Source organism: Lepidochelys olivacea (genome assembly GCF_965140295.1).
Source record: "Lepidochelys olivacea isolate rLepOli2 genome assembly, chromosome: 4".
Classification (NCBI taxonomy): Eukaryota; Metazoa; Chordata; order Testudines; family Cheloniidae; genus Lepidochelys; species Lepidochelys olivacea.
In genome coordinates, this window is record NC_140414.1 from 90,946,152 (window position 1) to 90,966,956 (window position 20,805).

Here is a 20,805-nt window from a genome sequence, read left to right on the forward strand (position 1 = left end):
ACTTATACCCACAGCCTCTTAAATTTAATTTATGTTGTAGATAGTGTTATGGTGAGTAGCTACAAAGCTGAGCAGTTCATGCCTATCATATGAGCAAAGTGGCATTCTTCTGTCCCTTCCTGATGGTATACAAAATTATTTTTTCCTACTATCCGTATCTGGATAAATCAAAGGGGCTTCAGGTGTCCTACCAGCTTTGAGGCTGTCACAAAATCACTGTTTTGCCTGAGGCATTAAAATAAAATGTAGTAACGTTAATAGACAAACTAAAACAGCTACATTAAACATTTTAAATTAGTCATCAAGTCAGCAGTAATGCTGAATACTTGGCACCTGTGTAATTTTCTTTTCCAGATTCTCCTCAAATGAAAGATTAGGCATACTTTTTTTACAATTAGTAATTAACCATTGGAACAATTTACCAACGGTTGTGGTCGATTCTCCATCACTGACCATTTTTAAATCAAGATGAGATGTTCTACTAAAAGATATGCTCTAGGAATTATATTAAGGAAGTTCTGGGGCCTGTTTTGTTCAGGAGGACAGACTAGATCAAAATTGTCCATTCTGGCCTTCGAATCTGTGGAAAAAAAGTGGCTATATTAAAACAGCAAGCACAGCCTTCCCTTCATAGTAGTAAATAAAAATCTAGTAATTTTGTTCCTTTTAGCAATCTAGGAAGTCAAGAGGGAAGATTGTGTGTGTTGGAAAAGTTAGTTAACTCTTATTACAAAGATCAGTGCAGAACTTAACAGTGGGAGTGTCCATTGAGTTAACTGTCCAACAGCAGCGTGAGGGACAAATTAGTTTCTATTTTACCATTGCATAGGTTTAATAATGAAACTTAAATTTTACAATACTTAATATTCATGCATTAGAACATTGGTTCTTTTTAAACATTGGTATGAAAAGAATGGTGGCTTTTTAAAAATTGGCCATTGTCATCACCCTTCAGCAAACTGGGTTGCAAGTTGATGAGAGACTGAAATGCCATGAATCCCTCAGCCCCACAATAACCAACAAAATTGATTCCCTCTTACAGAGAGCTTTTCACCTGAGGATACTGAAGCACTTTATAAACTTAAACCTCAGCCTGTAGTGAAGCAAGTCTCATACCCAATTTACAGTTAGGCAAAGTGTGACGTGCACATTTAGGGGAGCCTAGGTAAGTTACTGAGAGGCAGCGAGGGAAGAACTGGGAATGAGAATAGGACTCAAGACTCCTAGGCCCTGGTCCCTGAGCTAAACAGGGGTGTTACCTTCGGAGTTTAGAAGCCAATTAAATTACCTACAAATGTATCTGACAAAGGGAAAGCAAGGTTGTGGCCCTAAAGGAATTGCTAGGGTTTTCCCAGGGGGTTTGTCTCTGACCTGGAGAGGGCTCCCCAGAGCAAGCTAGTCTTGATCCTTGAAAGGACGCAGATACCACTTTCTGCTCAAGGATTGTTACACAAGTAGAAATTCTTTGAAAACAAATATTTAAAAAAAACGTAAGAAGTTACAGGAAATTTACTAAAGAAAGAATGCATCAAACATAAAACATAATAGAATTACATTCAAATACACAGTGCAGCACACAAAGACACAGACTATATAATGTATAGCAATGTAATCATTCACTTAAGACAGTCACATTTAACACTAACAATTTAATACCTAACAACTGTCTACATTAATATGTACATTAACATTCTGTGAGGGCTGATCATAAAATCATAGGACTGGAAGGGACCTCAAGAGGTCACTTAGTCCAGTCCCCTGCACTCATGGATGGACTAAGTATTATCTAGATCAGGGGTGGCCAACCTGTGGCTCCAGAGCCACGTGTGGCTCTTCAGAAGTTAATACACGGCTCCTTGTACAGGCACCGACTCTGGGGCTGGGGCTACAGGTACTAACTTTCCAATGTGCCGGGGGGTGCTCACTGCTCAATCCCTGGTTCTGTCACAGGCTCTGCCCCCACTCCACCCCTTCCCCTGAGTCTGCCATACCCTCGCCCCTCCCCCTCCCCACGAGAGCCTCCTGCACGCCACAAAACAGCTGATCGGCAGGGCTGCTGGTGGGTGGGAGGCGCTGGGAGCGGGGTGTGGAAGTTGCTGACGTATTACTGTGGCTCTTTGGCAATGTACACTGGTAAATTCTGGCTCCTTCTCAGGCTCAGGTTGGCCGCTCCTGATCTAGACCATCCCTGACAGGTGTTTGTCAAACCTGCTCTTAAAAATCTCTACTGATGGAGATTTCACAGCCTCCCTAGGCAATTTATTCCAGTGCTTCACCACCCTGACAGGAAGTTTTTCCTAATGTCCAACCTAAACCATCTGTGCTGCAATTTAAGCCCATTGCTTCTTGTGCTGTTCTCAGGTTAAGGAGAACAATTTTTGTCCCTCCTCCTTGTCACAACCTTTTACGTACTTGAAAAGGTATGTCCCCGCTCAGTCTTGTCACAGGATGGGTAGGGGAAAGCTCACTCAGACACAGGCATCCAGCTTTGTTGACAGATGCACCCATACATTCCTTAATAATAGATGGGGATTTACACTTACTTCTATTATTCCCTCTGTAGCTCTTGAGCCCTCAAGGTCCTTTTGCTCGGTCTCACTGCTGTTCCTCCCCGATGGTACACGACACCAGCGCTGATTATGGCAGGCAGCTGAGGGAGCAACAGCTACAGAACTGCTGCTGGCAGAGGCTGTTGGTTTGGTTGCTATAGCAACCATTGCCAAGGCAACCTCAGGGTTCTTTTGCTGCTGCAACTGCTGCTTCTTGAGGCTTCTAGCAGGCAGTCTCTTTCTGGAACCCCAAACTCTCACAAGACTCCACCCAAAATCCAGCTTGTTTTGCTTGCTACGTCTTGATGCCCCTTGTAAGTGGTGGTTCTTCAGAACCCCAAAGCAACCCCTTCCCAAAGCCTCACAAGAGTCTACCCAAAGCTGCCTAAGAACCCTCTTCTCGGGGAGGAGTCTTGCAGCTTCTGTTCTTCTTGAAGGTCTCAAACCATTAGGAATTCAGTCTAGTGGCTGTTGCCCTTATATACACTTTCCAGTCTACCCTGCTCAGCTCTGATTGGTTGCCTTTCAGTGGCATGATATTTTCTCAGTCTCTGATTGGTTGCTCTTTCAGTAGGGTGACATTCTCTTAGCCAATCAGCTACCTGCTTTCTAACTCATGTGTACCTACATGTGACTACTTCTCCCTGGCACCATCTTGGGTTCTAGGAGTTCCTAAAAAGTTCTAGGTGATCTTTCCCTGTATCTGCCATTTTGGTCCTCTATATTGGATTTTATAAATTTAAACTATTAATTTTTATTTATTTTAAGCCTTAATTTTAAAACTAATTACTATTTTATGCACACTAAAGTGTCCTGATACTGTCATCACTCTTTTTATGTCCAATTGAGAAAAAATTTACAAATTTAAACCCCCTTTCAAGGTTTTTCTGCAAGCCTTTATTCAAAACTTTCAAGGCAAAAATCTCTCACTACACTGTAGTCCCCACTTGAGCTTAGGGTAAAATAAGTATATAACTACTTAACTCAATTGACCTGAACAAAAGCAGTGAGAGAATTTCTTTAATTCTGTACCTAATCAAAAAATGTTAACAAGTAAGCAACCAGCAACACATCATTCAGTATGTGGGATTTTTGTAATTCACGATTATCTTTGGGTTCTTTCTTTAATCTGATTGTAAACAAATTTGATTTGAGTTTAATCTTTAACCTGTTTTTACTAAGACTTGAGCATAGTGGAGTAAGGTCTTTATTCCCCCATGGACATAAACATGGATACATGACCCACAACATACCTGACTAATGGTACAGTGCTATGGTTCACATGAACCACTTTACCTAAACAAAGGTAATCAAATGTTACATTTCATGGCATTAAAAAAACAGATTTTATACTACTCCATAATCCACACCCTAATTCAGGAGTTGGTACCATTAAGGTAATTAGGACTACTTGTGGAGTAAATATCTGTCCCTCAATTAGCCTGTCCTTCAAAAAAACCAACCAAAAAACCATCCAGGTAAGGCATCCTATCATCATCAGTAGTGAATGCAATTCATTTACAATATTCTGCATAAAGTAGGACAGTACTTCTTTGTGTGTGCTCTAAATTACCCTAGCAGCTCTTTTAGTTTTATCAAGTGTCCCCTTAACAAGTACTGTGGCTGCCTCTTGTGCAAAATAGCCTGGATTTGTTGACTTTCAAGTTATGCTGCAAAAAGAAAAGGAGTACTTGTGGCACCTTAGAGACTAACCAATTTATTTGAGCATAAGCTTTCGTGAGCTACAGCTCACTTCATCGGATGCATCATGTTATGCTGCAGGACTCATTTATTTCACCTGCCTTTCAAAGAGAGCCAGGAGGCTTGAGGTATAAGCTGATGTATGATTTGAATTTTGTATTTAATTCCAAGCTGCTACTTCTTACAAGGGGCGAGCTGCCTGAATTGCATTTTTGGTTCTGTAATTTTAAACAACTGGCAGGGTGGTCAAAGTCTATGGATGGGTGGCCTTTTTGTTATGCTACATAAAAAAAAATAAGTCAATAAAGCAAGGGTCCAGTGGGAAAAATAGTGTGTGAGGATATAATTGAAGACTGTCATAATACATGTGGACAAAGAATCTAATTAAGGTTGCACGGGCAACTTTAATTTTGGCATTTCCTTACATTTGAGTGCTTGACTTTGCAACCTTAATGTTCATCTAATTTAGCTTACTATGTAATTTCCTAAGTTAAAAAACAGTAAAAATTTGTTCCATGTGATGATGATTTTGTTTTTTCATATTGATACAGAGCATCATCGTCCTTGATATAGAGCATCATCAGGATTGCGGTCTTTAAATCCACAGCACATATCCATTATGATATAGTCTTTAATTACATGATCACATACTATTTTTGCACCAGACTTGTGCAATTCAGTGCACAGGCTGGATGGTGAGCAGGTTTTCAATATTATGTTTTCTCCTCATTGTTTAATATGTAGCCCTAAGCTTTATTTACTGCTGATAGGATTATTCTGCAGATAGGATAGATAGATAGATAGATAGATTATTCTGCAGAGAGGATTATTAATGTCTTCATGGACTTTTTTCCTTTGGTATCTGAGTTCTTCACAAACACTAACTTATTTTCACAACACCTCTGTAAAATGAGTAGGGAATATCCCTGTTTTACAGATGGTGAACCATGGTACACTGATTAAGGTAAAAAATACCCCCTAATTTTGGGGTGGCCAATTGGAGACACTTAGGACCTGATTTTTCAGAGTACTTAGCATTATCTAACACTTTATACACTCAAAGCACAGCTCCCCTTGCCTTCAGTTGCAGCTGTCAGTGCCCAGTACTTCTGCAAATCAAAAGCCAAAATATCAAGTTGGACACCCAGAAAATGAGGAACACAGAATTTTAGTGGCCATCTGTGGAAAAACCTGGTTTATGTGACCTACCCAGAATCATATAGGAACTCTGATACAGGCAGAGGTAGAATCAGATTCACAAGGGCAGCATTCAACTGCAAAACCATGAGACCTTCCTTTCTCTTCCTGCAATTCCTTGTCTGATCCACTACACACCTTCCAATTTCTGCAAATGAGGCATGGGTCCTACACACAACACTTTCCTTCGCTACACAACCATTATTCATCCCCAGCACAGGCCTGTGCTGTGCACTAAATGAGGCAGGGCACCTGTGGAAAAAATATGTGACTATGTAATCAAAGACTATCTTAATGCATAGGTAAAAGTGGGCCAAATTATTGTTGCACAAGAAACTTAATTCTGGCATTTTCTATCTTTCAAGTGCTTTGCAAGCAATTCTTTAACATAGTTTTTTGGATGTAATATACAGAGTAGGGCAGCTTCTGTGCCATGCTTTCTGAGAGATTCAGTACAGAAGTCGCGTCTCAGGGGGAGGTAGGGTGGGGCAAAAGTTACTTTAAACCACATTTGTGCTACTAAGAGTCTTCTTTCAAGACCAGGAGACACTGTGGACACTAGTGTAAGTTAGAGCAGCCCCAGGGACCACTTACACTGGCCTTTTGCTGCACCTATGCTGGTGTCCAATGTACTGTATTTGCCCAGCTTCTTGTGGCTCTCCTACAGCTTCAATGTGCTACCAGACCAGTGACCAGTATGTGACCCAATGTACTTATTGTTTTTATTAATTGTCACTCTCTGCTCTATTCTTCAGTCACTTAAATTTGTTTTTCACTCTGTGTCTGCTCCATTTTCCATTCTATATTTTTCATTGGTTATGTCTCCTCTGTGCAATGCAGATGCCATAATTTTCCAGATGAACTTTCAAACCATGCTTACGTGGGTTTGAAGTGAGGAAAAATGCATTTGTCTATTCTGGTCTCTAACTCCTATTTTTCAGTGAGGGTTATATTCCAGAGCATTATGATAGAATGTTAGCATGAAAACAGAACCCCCCAGAGCAGGGGCAGGAAACTTTTTGGCCTGATGGCTGCATCGGGTTTCTGAAATTGTATGGAGGACCAGTTAGGGGAGGCTGTGCCTCCCCAAACAGCCAGGCATTGCCCGGCTCCTGCCCCCTATCCGATGCCCCCACTTCTCGCCCCCGATGGCCCCCCCGGGACTCTTGCCCCATCCAACCTCCCCTGTTCCCTGATGGCCCCCCCAGGGACCTCTGCCCCATCCACCCCCAATGCTCTTGGTCCCCTGACTGCCCCCGGACTCCCTGCCCCTAACTGCCCCCCCGGCCCCATCCAACCCCTCCTCCTTCCTGACTGCCCCCCGGGACCCCTGCCCCATCCAACCACCCCTTCTCCCTGACTGACCCAGATCCCTTGCCCCTAACTGTCCCCTTCCCCTAACTGCCCCCCACCAGTCCATTCAACCTCCCCTCTCCTTCCTGACTGCCCCCCCTGGAACCCCTGCCCCCATTCAACCCCCATTCCCCTCCCTCTGACCGCCCTGACCCCTACACATGCCCCTGACCACCCCCCGAACTCCCCTGCCCTCTATCCGACCTCCCCGCTCCCTGCCCCCTTACCGCACTGCCTGGAGCACTGGTGGCTGGCTGCGCAGCTGCACCAGGACAGGCAGCCGTGCCGCGCAGCACAGAGCACCGGGTCAGGACGGGCTCTGCACCCCCGCAGCCCAGAGCATTTTGCCGCGTGACAGCATGGCTGTGGGGGAGAGGGGACAGCCTCCCGAGCCAGGAGCTCGGGCCAGGCAGGATGGTCCCGCAGGCCAGATGTGGCCCACGGGCCGTAGTTTGCCCACCTCTGCCCTAGAGGCTGTGTCTTGGCTATGTATATTGGGAAATCCAGTGCAATCCACACCTTATTTTAACTCTGATTACAGGTCTCACTTTTACTCTCTCTAATTGCACAGTATAAAGCCAATGAAAAGGGTGATAGGTACACAAAATAATGTCATATCAAATTCTCTGCTAACCTTATTACCAGTGAAATTGCCTGACTGAGCAACCATCTCATCAGTGTTGTGGAGATCAATTGTATCCACCTCTGAAAACTCATTTTATTGATCACAACTTGCTCAGATTTGTGTGATTTCATGCTCCTGAACAATTTTATTTGATGATGAGAATGTTATAAGCCAGGTCACAATACTACTTATTTTAGAAAGCCATTTAATGTTTTCTTATGATCTAGCCTCCTTCTCCCCATTGACTGAGGACTATTTGAAGATAAGATTGGTGAATGGTCAAAATACTTTGAAGTTGGAAAGTGCCATATAAGTGCTAGGTATTAAGTGTAAAAATTCCCAAGGCTCAGGTTAAACTTGATCTGTACAGTTGTTTGTATCTTCAAAGTCCTCATGCAATGGCAGTAACAGTCTCGCTCTTTGATTTGTTCTAATTTAACCAAAACACAGTTAACTGAGTGTATTATATTCCCTGTCCTAAAATGATTTTTGTGGGGTAAATCAACTGTGTTTACTTGTACAAGTATTTAGAAATCTAAATTTCATTTTTATTTTCGGACTATTGGAGTTGAAATACTGGAGTCATTCTTATCTGTTACATTCCTCTGTTGTACTGGAGTATTCACCAGATCTAGATTCACATTTAATAGGGTTAAAGAATGCTGTGACCCTTCCCCATGATTGAGCATTACATTGTTGCAGCAGGTTTCAGAGTAACAGCCATGTTAGTCTATATTCGCAAAAAGAAAAGGAGTACTTGTGGCACCTTAGCGACTAACCAATTTATTTGAGCAAAAGCTTTCGTGAGCTACAGCTCACTTCATCGGATGCCTACTGTGGAAAGTGTAGAAGATCTTTTTATACACACAAAGCATGAAAAAATACTTCCCCCCACCCCATTCTCCTGCTGGTAATAGCTTATCTAAAGTGATCACTCTCCTTACAATGTGTATGTGTCAAGGTTCCTCCCCCACTCTGAACTCTAGGGTACAGATGTGGGGACCTGCATGAAAAACCTCCTAAGCTTATCTTTACCAGCTTAGGTCAAAACTTCCCCAAGGTACAAAATATTACACCCGTTGTCCTTGGACTGGCCGCTACCACCACCAAACTAATACTGGTTACAGGGGAAGAGCTGTTTGGACGCATCCTTCCCCCCAAAATACTTCCCAAAACCTTGCACCCCACTTCCTGGACAAGGTTTGGTAAAAAGCCTCACCAATTTGCCTAGGTGACTACAGACCCAGACCCTTGGATCTTAAGAACAATGAACAATCCTCCCAACACTTGCACCCCCCCCTTTCCTGGGAAATGTTGGATAAAAAGCCTCACCAATTTGCATAGGTGACCACAGACCCAAACCCTTGGATCTGAGAACAATGAAAAAGCATTCAGTTTTTTTACAAGAAGACTTTTAATAAAAAATAGAAGTAAATAGAAATAAAGAAATCCCCCCTGTAAAATCAGGATGGTAGATATCTTACAGGGTAATTAGATTCAAAACATAGAGAACCCCTCTAGGCAAAACCTTAAGTTACAAAAAAGATACATAGACAGAAATAGTTATTCTATTCAGCACAATTCTTTTCTCAGCCATTTAAAGAAATCATAATCTAACACATACCTAGCTAGATTACTTACTAGAAGTTCTAAGACTCCATTCCTGGTCTATCCCCGGTAAAGACCAGCATATAGACAGACACAGACCCTTTGTTTCTCTCCCTCCTCCCAGCTTCTGAAAGTATCTTGTCTCCTCATTGGTCATTTTGGTCAGGTGCCAGCGAGGTTACCTTTAGCTTCTTAACCCTTTACAGGTGAGAGGAGCTTTCCCCTGGCCAGGAGGGATTTCAAAGGGGTTTACTCTTCCCTTTATATTTATGACACGCCCCCCAAATCTCAGCTAGGGTGAAACACTGGCTGGGATTTCTTCCTGGAGCTCTAGGAAAACAGAGTTAATAAGACACATGCATCTCTAAATATACTACCAAGTACATAAAGACTAACAATATTTTCCACATCTCAAGGACAATTTTAACCAGTTGATTCTGGGAAACTTTCACGGGAGAGTGCATCAGCCACTTTGTTAGAAGCTCCTGAGATGTGTTGGATGTCGAAATCAAAATCTTGGAGAGCTAAACTCCACCGAAGAAGTTTTTTGTTAGTTCCTTGACGGTGTGAAGCCACTTCAGTGCAGCATGGTCGGTTTGCAGGTGGAAACGCCGTCCCCAAACATATGGGCGTAGCTTTTCCAGAGCGTAGACAATGGCGTAACATTCTTTCAGTGACTGACCAGTTGCTTTCCCTCTCAGACAGTTTTTTGCTGAGAAACACTACAGGGTGGAATTCTTGATCAGGTCCTTTCTGCATTAAAACTGCTCCCACACCACGCTCGGACGCATCTGTGGTTACTAGGAACGGTTTGTCAAAGTCTGGGGCCCTTAGTACAGGGTCAGACATGAGTGTCGCTTTAAGCTGGTTAAAGGCCTTCTGACACTTTCCGGTCCACTGAACAGCATTTGGCTGTTTCTTTTTGGTTAGGTCTGTCAGTGGGGCAGCGATATGGCTGTAGTGCGGTACAAATCGTCTGTAATAACCGGCCACGCCTAAGAAGGATTGAACCTGTTTCTTTGACTTTGGGACAGGCCACTTTTGGATAGCATCCACTTTGGCCTGTAGGGGGCTGATAGTTCCTTGACCCACCTGGTGTCCAAGGTAAGTCACTCTGTTTAGGCCTATTTGACACTTCTTAGCCTTAACAGTTAGTCCTGCCTCCCTTATGCGCTCAAGGACTTTTTGTAGATGTTCCAGGTGGTCTGCCCAGGAATCCGAAAATGTGGCCACGTCGTCAAGGTAGGCGACTGCATATTCTCCTAATCCCGCTAGGAGACCATCTACAAGTCTTTGGAAAGTGGCGGGTGCATTTCGCAGCCCGAAAGGGAGTACATTAAATTCATACAGCCCGAGATGTGTGATGAAGGCTGACCTTTCCTTGGCAGATTCATCTAGCGGTACCTGCCAGTACCCCTTGGTTAAGTCCAAGGTAGAGATGAACTGGGCCCGTCCCAGTTTCTCTAATAGTTCATCTGTGCGTGGCATTGGATAGTTGTCTGGGCGAGTTACAGCATTTAGCTTACGGTAGTCCACGCAAAAACATGTTTCCCCATCTGGTTTGGGAACTAGAACCACTGGAGATGCCCATGCACTTTCAGAGGGGCGGATTACACCCATCTGTAACATATCCTGGATCTCCCGTTCTATAGCAGTTTTAGCTTGAGGAGACACCCGGTAAGGTTGGACCCTAATTGGATGAGCATTACCTGTGTCAATGGAGTGGTATGCCCGTTCAGTCAGTCCTGGGGTGGCTGAGAACGTTGGCGCGTAGCTAGTGCACAGCTCCTGGATCTGCTGTCGCTGCATACGCCCAAGGGTCATGGAGAGGTTCACCTCTTCCACACCACCAGCACATTTCCCTTCATAGTAGACACCTTTGGGCCACTCAGCGTCGTCTCCTCCCTGGGCTGTAAACTGACAAACCTTTAATTCTCTGGAATAAAAGGGCTTTAGAGAATTAATATGGTACACCTTAGGCTTCCGGTTGGAGGTGGGGAATGCTATGAGATAATTAACAGCTCCCAGGCGCTCCTGGACCGTGAATGGCCCTTCCCACGATGCTTCCATTTTATGGGCCTGGAGCGCCTTTAAGACCATGACCTGGTCCCCTACTTTGAAGGAACGCTCTCTGGCATGTTTATCATACCAGGCTTTTTGCTCTTTTTGAGCATCCTGTAAGTTTTCTCTAGCAAGGGCTAAAGAGATTCGGAGGGTGTTTTGTAGGTTGGTTACAAAGTCCAGAACGTTAGTTCCTGGAGAAGGTGTAAATCCTTCCCATTGCTGCTTCACCAACTGCAATGGCCCCTTAACCTCACGGCCATATACAAGTTCAAATGGGGAAAACCCTAAACTGGGATGTGGTACAGCTCTGTAGGCAAAGAGCAACTGCTGCAACACTAGGTCCCAATCATTGGAGTGCTCATTTACGAATTTACGTATCATGGCCCCCAAAGTTCCATTAAACTTCTCCACCATGCCATTTGTTTGATGGTGGTAAGGAGTGGCAACCAGGTGATTTACCCCATGAGCTTCCCAAAGGTTTTTCATAGTTCCTGCCAGGAAATTAGTCCCTGCATCTGTGAGGATGTCGGAGGGCCAACCTACCCTGGCAAAAATGTCTGCTAGTACCTGGCACACACTTAGCCCTGGTGTTGCTTAGAGCTACTGCTTCCGGCCATCGGGTGGCAAAATCCATGAAAGTCAGTATGTACTGCTTTCCTCTGGCTGTCTTTTTCGGAAAAGGACCCAGAATATCCACAGCTACTCACTGAAATGGAACTTCAATGATGGGGAGTGGCTGTAGAGGGGCTTTGACCTGGTCTTGGGGTTTTCCCATTCTTTGGCACACCTCACAAGACTGGACATAGGTAGAAACATCCTTGCCCATTCCCTCCCAGTGGAATGACCCCCCCCCAAACGGTCTTTGGTCCTGTTCACCCCAGCATGGCCACTAGGGTGATCATGGGCTAAGCTCAAGAGCTTGGCCCGGTATTTAGTTGGAACTACCAACTGTCTCTGAGGATGCCAGTCTTCCTGGTGTCCCCCAGAAAGAGTTTCCTTGTATAAAAGTCCTCTTTCTACAACAAACCTGGATCGATTAGAAGAGCTGAGAGGCGGTGGGTTGCTCCGTGCCGCCGTCCAAGCTCTCTGGAGGCTTTCATCTGCTTCCCGTTTGGTCTGGAACTGTTCCCTTGATGCTGGAGACATCAGTCCCTCATTGGATTGGGGACCTAGGCTTGGTCCCTCTGGAAGCGATATAGGGGATGGAGCTGTTTCTGTTGACTGTGAACCGCTCTCCGCTGGTGCACTATGTTGGGATTCAGGCTCCGGCTGAGCCTCTTGTGTAGGGTTATTGGCTGCTGCCAGTTCAGGTTCAGTGGGGCCCTCTGGTGTTGAGGTTGCAAGTCCTGGATTCAGTGCTGACACGGGGTCTGGTGTTGGTTGTTCGGCTGGTTCCGGTTCTGGGACTGGTTCCGTCTGGGTCTCTGGGACTGGATCCACTACTGCTGTTGCAGACATTGGCCTGGGGTCCGGGTCCATCACCTCTGACCAGGTCCTGATAGAAGTTTCCAGAACAGAGCTAGGCCTCACGGCTTGTTTAGCCTGGCTACGGGTGACCGTTCCCACCCTCTTGGCCTGCTTCACATGATTGGCTAAGTCTTCCCCCAACAGCATGGGGATGGGATAATCATCATAGACTGCAAAAGTCCACATTCCTGACCAGCCCTTATACTGGACAGGCAACTTGGCTGTAGGCAAATCGAAAGAGTTGGACTTGAAGGGTTGAATCGTCACTTGGATCTCTGGGTTGATTAAATTGGGGTCCACTAAGGAAGCATGGATAGCTGACACTTGTGCTCCGGTGTCCCTCCACGCGGTGACCTTCTTCCCGCCCACACTCACAGTTTCCCTCCGCTCCAAGGGTATCTGGGAGGTATCTGGGCCTGTGGACCTCTGGTGTGATTCCAGTGCAATGAACTGTAATCTGTTGGGGTTCTTGGGGCAGTTGGCCTTTACATGCCCCAGCTCATTACATTTAAAACATCGTCCAGCTGACGGGTCACTGGGGCAAGGAGGGTTGCTGGAGAACGGGGTGGTGGGACGATAAGGGGTCTGGAGGGTTCTTTGGGAGGTAGGTGGGGCTTTGGGCGGCCCCCGGTAATAGGGTGTGGTCTGGGGTGGTCCCTTCTGGTCTCCGCTCCAACTGCGACCAGTTTTCTTCTTCTCTGCCACCTCCACCCATCTGGCTCCAATCTCTCCTGCCTCGATTACAGTTTTGGGCTTCCCATCTAGGATGTATCTTTCTATTTCCTCAGGAACACCCTCTAAGAATTGTTCCATTTGCATTAGGAAGGGCAAATTTACTGGAGATTCAACACTTGCTCCTGATATCCAGGCATCCCAATGTTTCACAATGTGGTAGGCATGTTGGGTAAATGACATGTCTGGTTTCCACCTTAGGGCTCGGAACCTGCGACGAGACTGCTCGGGTGTTATCCCCATTCTGACTCTCGCCTTGGATTTAAACAGTTCATACTTGTTCATGTGTTCTTTAGGCATTTCAGCTGCCACCTCAGCTAAGGGTCCACTGAGCTGCGGCCTCAGCTCTACCATGTATTGGTCAGTAGAGATGTTGTACCCAAGGCAGGCCCTTTCAAAGTTTTCTAAGAAGGCCTCAGTATTATCACCTGCCTTGTAGGTGAGGAACTTTCTGGGATGGGAACTGGTACCTGGAGAAGGATTGCTAGGGTTTGTTGGTATATTCTGCTGGGCCTTTATCCTCTCCACCTCCTCCACATGCTTCCTCTCTTTTTCCTTCTCCTCCTCCACATGCTTCCTTGCCTCCATTTCCCTCTTGTGGGCAGCCTCCTGTACCTCCTTCTCCAGCCGCATGAGTTCTATCTGTCTTTCATGTTCCCTTTGTTTTTCCTCAGCCTGAAATTTGGCTAATTCCAGCTGTAGTCGAGCTGAGGATTTGGTCATTCTAACCTCTCTGTTTTTAACTAACTTTACACCCGAGGTTTAGAAATAAACAAACAAAACGTGGCTGTAAAATTTTGCTGTGCTGGAATAGAATACCTATTCTCTGATAGTGACTGTCTTTTTCTGTAGGCTATTCCCTTGTCTCTGCTCTGGGCCCAAATTAAAGCAAAAAACCTCCAACTACTTGGAAACCTGCTTACCCAGCCCAAAGAAAAAGCAAATGGGTAGAACACACACCCCCTATTTACTTTTAGGAAGAAAAGAAAAAAAAACCTCTGGGTTGGAAGACTGTGAATTAAGGAGTTAAGTACCCTGCCTCCAGGCAAAGAAAACCTGCAATTCACAAGATAATCCCCTTTTGTCTCTGCTTGGCCACAAAGCAGAGAAAAAACAATCTGCTTTCAGTTTCAACTGCTTTCTGGACTTCCTTTCCAAAGCAAAAAAAAAATTCTTTTTAACATCTGTATTTCTAGTTCAAAAAATCTCAACTGGATCTCAAAAGGATTTCAGGTTAATCCCACCACTATGCCACCATGTCAAGGTTCCTCCCCCACTCTGAACTCTAGGGTACAGATGTGGGGACCTGCATGAAAAACCTCCTAAGCTTATCTTTACCAGCTTAGGTCAAAACTTCCCCAAGGTACAAAATATTACACCCGTTGTCCTTGGACTGGCCGCTACCACCACCAAACTAATACTGGTTACTGGGGAAGAGCTATTTGGACACGTCCTTCCCCCCAAAATACTTCCCAAAACCTTGCACCCCACTTCCTGGACAAGGTTTGGTAAAAAGCCTCACCAATTTGCCTAGGTGACTCCAGACCCTTAGATCTTAAGAACAATGAACAATCCTCCCAACACTTGCACCCCCCCCTTTCCTGGGAAATGTTGGATAAAAAGCCTCACCAATTTGCATAGGTGACCACAGACCCAAACCCTTGGATCTGAGAACAATGAAAAAGCATTCAGTTTTTTTACAAGAAGACTTTTAATAAAAAATAGAAGTAAATAGAAATAAAGAAATCCCCCCTGTAAAATCAGGATGGTAGATATCTTACAGGGTAATTAGATTCAAAACATAGAGAACCCCTTTAGGCAAAACCTTAAGTTACAAAAAAGATACATAGACAGAAATAGTTATTCTATTCAGCACAATTCTTTTCTCAGCCATTTAAAGAAATCATAATCTAACACATACCTAGCTAGATTACTTACTAAAAGTTCTAAGACTCCATTCCTGGTCTATCCCCAGTAAAGACCAGCATATAGACAGATACAGACCCTTTGTTTCGCTCCCTCCTCCCAGCTTTTGAAAGTATCTTGTCTCCTCATTGGTCATTTTGGTCAGGTGCCAGCGAGGTTACCTTTAGCTTCTTAACCCTTTACAGGTGAGAGGAGCTTTCCCCTGGCCAGGAGGGATTTCAAAGGGGTTTACCCTTCCCTTTATATTTATGACAGTATGATAATCAAGGTGGGCCATTCACTTGGTAAACTTAAATTAGTTCCTCTTCTCTCAGTTTCTGGTTTGCAGAACAAACATTTACTGTAGTTTCCAATTTGCGTATTCCTCTTGGACCTCATCCCTCCATGTGCTCAGTGCCTTGAACTCTCACTGAAGGGAGTGAGATTTGCACCATTAATTTTGTTTATAGTGTTGTTGTAGCCATGTTGGTCCCAGGATATGAGAGAGACAAGGCAGGGGAGGTCATATCTTTTATTGGACCAACTTCTCTTGGTGAAAGCTTGTCTCTCTCACCAACAGAAGTTGGTCCAGTAAAATATATGACCTCCTCTGCCTTGTCTGTCTCTCCCTGAATTCTGGCACCCAATGTTTCACAGGCTCAGGCTCCTTGGCCCTTGATCCTACAAGCTGCTCCATTGATTTTAGTGGGGCTCTGCGGGCACACAGGGTGCCCCCATGCCAGGCAGTTTGCAGGAACAGAGCCTCAGTGTAGGGGAAAACAGATCTGTGGTGAGGAACTGGCAATATGTGTCATGTGAGTGTGGAGCTCCTATGGACAACCTCTCATCTCCACATACAGGAACAGATATGAGCACATATGTGTAGGAGATGTGTTGTCTGATGATCAAAGGATGGAACGTGGAGTTAGGCTCTGCAGTATTCTAATCCTGGCTCTGACACCCTCTCTGGCCTTGTCTTAATTTTTCTACCTCAATTTCCCCATCTATAAATGGGAGATTATACTACCCACTTGCTTCCCTATGTCATGGAGATGTTGTGCGGATTAACTCCTTAATATTTGCGAAGGGCTCCAAAGATGAAAAATACTAGTATACATAAATAGGTTGATGACACATAGGAGTTCCATTCTCTCTTCTGCAGAATATACTCAAACTGCATATATCTTTGCAAGCTGCTGTGGTTATGAAACCTTCTAAATGCAAGTTAAAACAGGTAAGGCTAAGGATCTGTTGTGCAATCAAGTAAAAGGGCTTGGGTTTAGTTTATACACACTGAAAGAGAGTTACTATCATCTTGAGGAAATAGGTAATAGAAATGAGTTTAGTAATTCCACATACCCATTAGTTCTTTTCCACATTGCTGAATTAATTTTGCTCATAGCTTTAATCTTCTACAGAACAGCTAATTAAAAAGGCTACTTTTTGATTGCAACAAATAACCATAATCATTTCAATCCCTTGTCTGCTCTGGGTGTGTTTGTTTAGCAATAATATTTGCATGGTGTAATTTAAATGTTGATTTCATTCTGGTGCTAGAGAATCACTTTGAGTGCTTCTTCTTCCAGATGGCTATCAGCTGGGACTTATCATTGACAGGCCCAGGGAGAGGGTGGCAAAGAGTTAAGCTTGGGTGAGGGTTGACTCTGAGCCCTTGGAAAAGGCTTATATCTGCTGCAAAATTAAATCAGAAACTTTCTAGGGAAAGTTGGTCCTGTATGCTCCCAGAGAGGTAATAATGAGGGGTTTAATTCAATTGCAAGGGGGTTGATTGTTTAAGACTTATTAAAGGTTTTGGTATAATAAACCCCAGCATTTTAGTATTTCTAAAATGTATAAATTGATCAAACTCTCACTGATAAAATGATTGTAAGACAGTTTTTACTTTTTCTTAATAGCTGTGGTAAGAAATTAACTTTAAGCAACTGGCTTTTTAAAATTCTGCCACACATACTGTGTAACTTGAATTCTGCTTTGATAATTGTCTACCAATTTGATAAGTAACCTTATGTAAGCCTCCTGTAAGCAAAAAATCTCTGAGGGTAATTTCTACATTCTTTATCTGAGGCTTTTCCCAAGGAAGTCAAGCTAGTTATCATCCTTACAACTTGATTAAGTTGCCTATGATCTAATGGAGTTTGTCTATTTCTTACCAACACTGGCAAGTGATGTCTCAGGCTGGGGTGGGAGGGTTTGTTCCCACTCCTGTCTATGAGGCGGCTTTGGAGCTGTGGGATGGAAGCGCTTTCCAGGTGCAAAGCATCTTGCCTTAATAGAAATTAAATTGGTTTTGCATTTGTTTGAAAATTGAAAGTTCTGTGCAGTGTCTACTAGGCCATTTTAAATAATGCTTTATAGAGAGAGAGAGAGAGAGAGCTCATTCTGCTGAAACCAAATCTGATTTAACAATGGTTAGGGCCAAGGCTGAAGTCAATCAGTTTAATTGATACAATTGTTTAAGAACAACTATTTTAAAAAAAACTGAAGTCACACTTATTCAAGAAGCTGCAAATGTACCTGGCTTCCTTGCATGGGGACTTGGGATGCTGATCCTGCAAATTACTGAATGTAAATGGATCCACATTGAAGTCAATAGGGCTCTGCCTCCAAGCAGCTCAGAGATTTGCCCCTAGTCTCACAAGAAATCTGTGTTAGAGGCAAGACCAGAAACTATGGCTCCCAGCAGCTAAGTCCAGGTCTCTGCTACCAGACTACAGTGCATCCAATCGGGTCACTTAATCTCTGTATCTTTATTTCTGTCTCTCAAATGGAGATAATACTGATCTGACTCCCCTGTGTGAGTATCCATCCCATAGCCCTCTTGCTTAATGCAAAGCTAGCATCTAGTTTACAGTCACTCCCATGTAATGACTTGGAGAGGTGTGTGGGAAAGAGTTCACCACCTAACAAATATGTGGGCCAACTGTCAGACCAATGAAATTATTTTATGCAGGAGTATGTTACTAGAGGTAGCTTTAAGGGAAGGAAACTTCGATGAGGAGAAAGGGGGTGTTGGTACTACACTGTCCAGCAAGCTGCCATAATGTGTTGTGTCAAAGCAGCATTGAACAAGCTAAGGATGGGAACAGAGGAGTGGCTGAGCCACTCCTCTCTCGCCCCTGACTTTATGGCCTCAGTCAGTGGGGCTGACATGGAGCAGGATAGTCATGAGGTGACAAAAACTGATGTCTCAATGACTTGCCAGGAAGGGTGGGAGGGAGCACTTTGCAAGGAGAATGGTATTCAGGAGACCTGGGACCTTACCTTCCACCACCCTCAATTACACACCTCTCCCATGTGGCACACTAGCAGGTACTTGTCTCCTGCAGCAGGAGAATAGGGCTCCTGGGTTCTACTCCTGGTTCTGCCACTAAATTCCTGGGTGACCCTGGGCAAGTCTCTTAACTTCTCTGACTCCCTATCTATAAAATGGGCGTAACGTTATTGAATTACCTCACAGGGGGACAATGCATTGTCTACATTTTAATGGTTAAGTAAATTATTACGGTGCAAAGTCTGTTAGTTGGTGCCTGCTGCAGCTTGGGGTAGCAGTGCACAGGGGAGACTATTCCTGTCAGTAGCCTAACTATGCTGCCTTTCACAGAGTGTGCAGGACAGGGATGTTATCAGGATATATGTAAAATGAGAATTACTAGAAGGGGCTTGAAGGGGAGAGTGTTTGGCAGAAGCATTTGCTGTGAAAAGAGAATCTGATATATAAAGACAATGAAAGAGAAACAGCAGTGGGGCTTCTAAGCCATGCTGAAGAGGTGGCAGAGTGGTCCAAGCACAACATTTTGAGATATTTAGCGACCAGTTCAAACGTAGGCAGGATTAGATCAGCTGTTCATCTTCAAGGTAGATAGACTGAGCTCCATGCAGTTTGCTGTGGGAAGTATTCTGGCCAGGCCCTAAAAACTGGAGCTCAGTGTGGACATTGGAGAGTATATGATGCATTTTGCAAGAGAAGGTTTTCTCAGTGTCATTACACAGACCATCCTCCCACTCAGCCACCCATCTTGTGCTGTCGTTGGCAGGTGGCCTCCACCCCAGAGGACATGGCCCTCTAGTTCAGTGGTGCTTTATGTATATATTTTGGAGAGTATGCTGAATAAAAAATGCTGTGTAAAATGTTACACGATACTACTCAACCTGGACATATTGAATCAAGATGTCTGCTTTCTTTGGGCCGTAGCCAGGGAACAGATTTTTCCCTGATAACCTTCATTATCGCTAACGGTTATAATATCTGAATTAGAGAGTATGAGCATAAATTTTAACTAACAGGACTGATTTTGTGACAAAGGCCCCAAATCTGTGCCATGTACAAGGGCTGGAAACCAGTCACATCATCCCACCAGGGAACATTCCTGTCAAAAGGAATATTCCTTGGTAGCTATGGGCCAATGGAACACTCTTACGCTGCACCCGGTCTACATGGGTATTTTGGGGGAAGGCTGGACTAGGCCTAACCCCTCTGTGCTCTGACTCTTCTGGGTTGCTGAACACTCATTCCCTTGGGGACCATTGCAATCTGGACAGAAGTCAAGCATTTAGAAGATGGGAAATGCCAAATTAAGATTTATAGTTCAATCTCAATGCTGCCCTCTTGTGTTTATCCCTTGGAATGGTGTCATGAGGTATGTTAAACTATTTTATTCATTAATACAAGAGATCTAGGGTTGCCAACTGTGTAATCACACAAACATCCTTGTCCCACCCCTTCCATGAGGCCCTGCCCCTGATTACTCCATCCCCCCTCCCTCCTTCATTTGCTCTCTCCAACCCTCACTCACTTTCACCGGGATGGGACAAGGAGTTGGGATGCAGGCTCTGGGCTGGGGCCAAGGGGTTTGGAGTGTGGGAGGGGACTCTGGGCTGAGCCTGGGGCAGGAGGTTGGGGTGCAGGCTCTGGGAGGGAGTTTGGCTATGGGAGGGGGTTCTGACCTGGGGCAGGGGGTTGGAGTGCATGAGGGGGTGTGGGGTGCTGGCTCCAGGAAGGGGCTCAGGGCAGGGGGTTGGGGTATGTGAGGAGGTGAGGGGGGCGCTTACCTCAGGTGGCTCCCAGTTGGCAGTGCAGCAGGGCTAAGGCAGGCTCCCTGCCTGCCCTGGCTCCACACCACTCCTGGAAGTGGCTGGCATGTCCGGCCCCTAGGTGTGTGTGTGGGGGGGGGGCGGGCAAGTGGCTCCATGTGCTGCCCCTTCCCCCAGCACTGATTCCACAGCTCCCATTAGCCGGGAACCGCGGCCAACAGGAGCTGCAGGGGTGGCATCTGTGGGCAGGGGCAGTGCGCGGAGACCTCCTTTCCTAGGGACCGGACATGCTAGCAGCTCTCAGATGCAGTGCAGGGCCAGGGCAGGTAGGGAGCCTGCCTTAGCCCTGCTGTGCCACCAGACTTTTATCAGTTTAAAATGTCCCGGATTGGCTTCAGTGGCCTCCCGGAAGATTAAGCCCGATTCTGGGAGACTCCCGGCAAAACCGGGAGGGTTGGCAACTGTAAGAGATCACATGACACTTGCAGAGATTTCTCACTAACCTTGCACACAGTAAGTTCCAGCACAAGACATGAGATGTTCACTTACAAC

The 20,805-nt window shown here is 45.0% G+C and overlaps 1 long non-coding RNA gene across 1 annotated transcript in view; it reads right to left on the minus strand.

Moving 5' to 3' along the window:
• The window catches only part of LOC311520168, a 100,003-nt gene extending 96,692 nt beyond the window's left edge, over positions 1-3,311 (minus strand). Inside the window, exon 1 of the long non-coding RNA XR_014711499.1 lies at positions 2,544-3,311. This is a non-coding gene — a long non-coding RNA (uncharacterized lncRNA). The remainder of the gene's footprint in view (positions 1-2,543) is intronic.
• Positions 3,312-20,805: the final 17,494 nt, after the last annotated feature.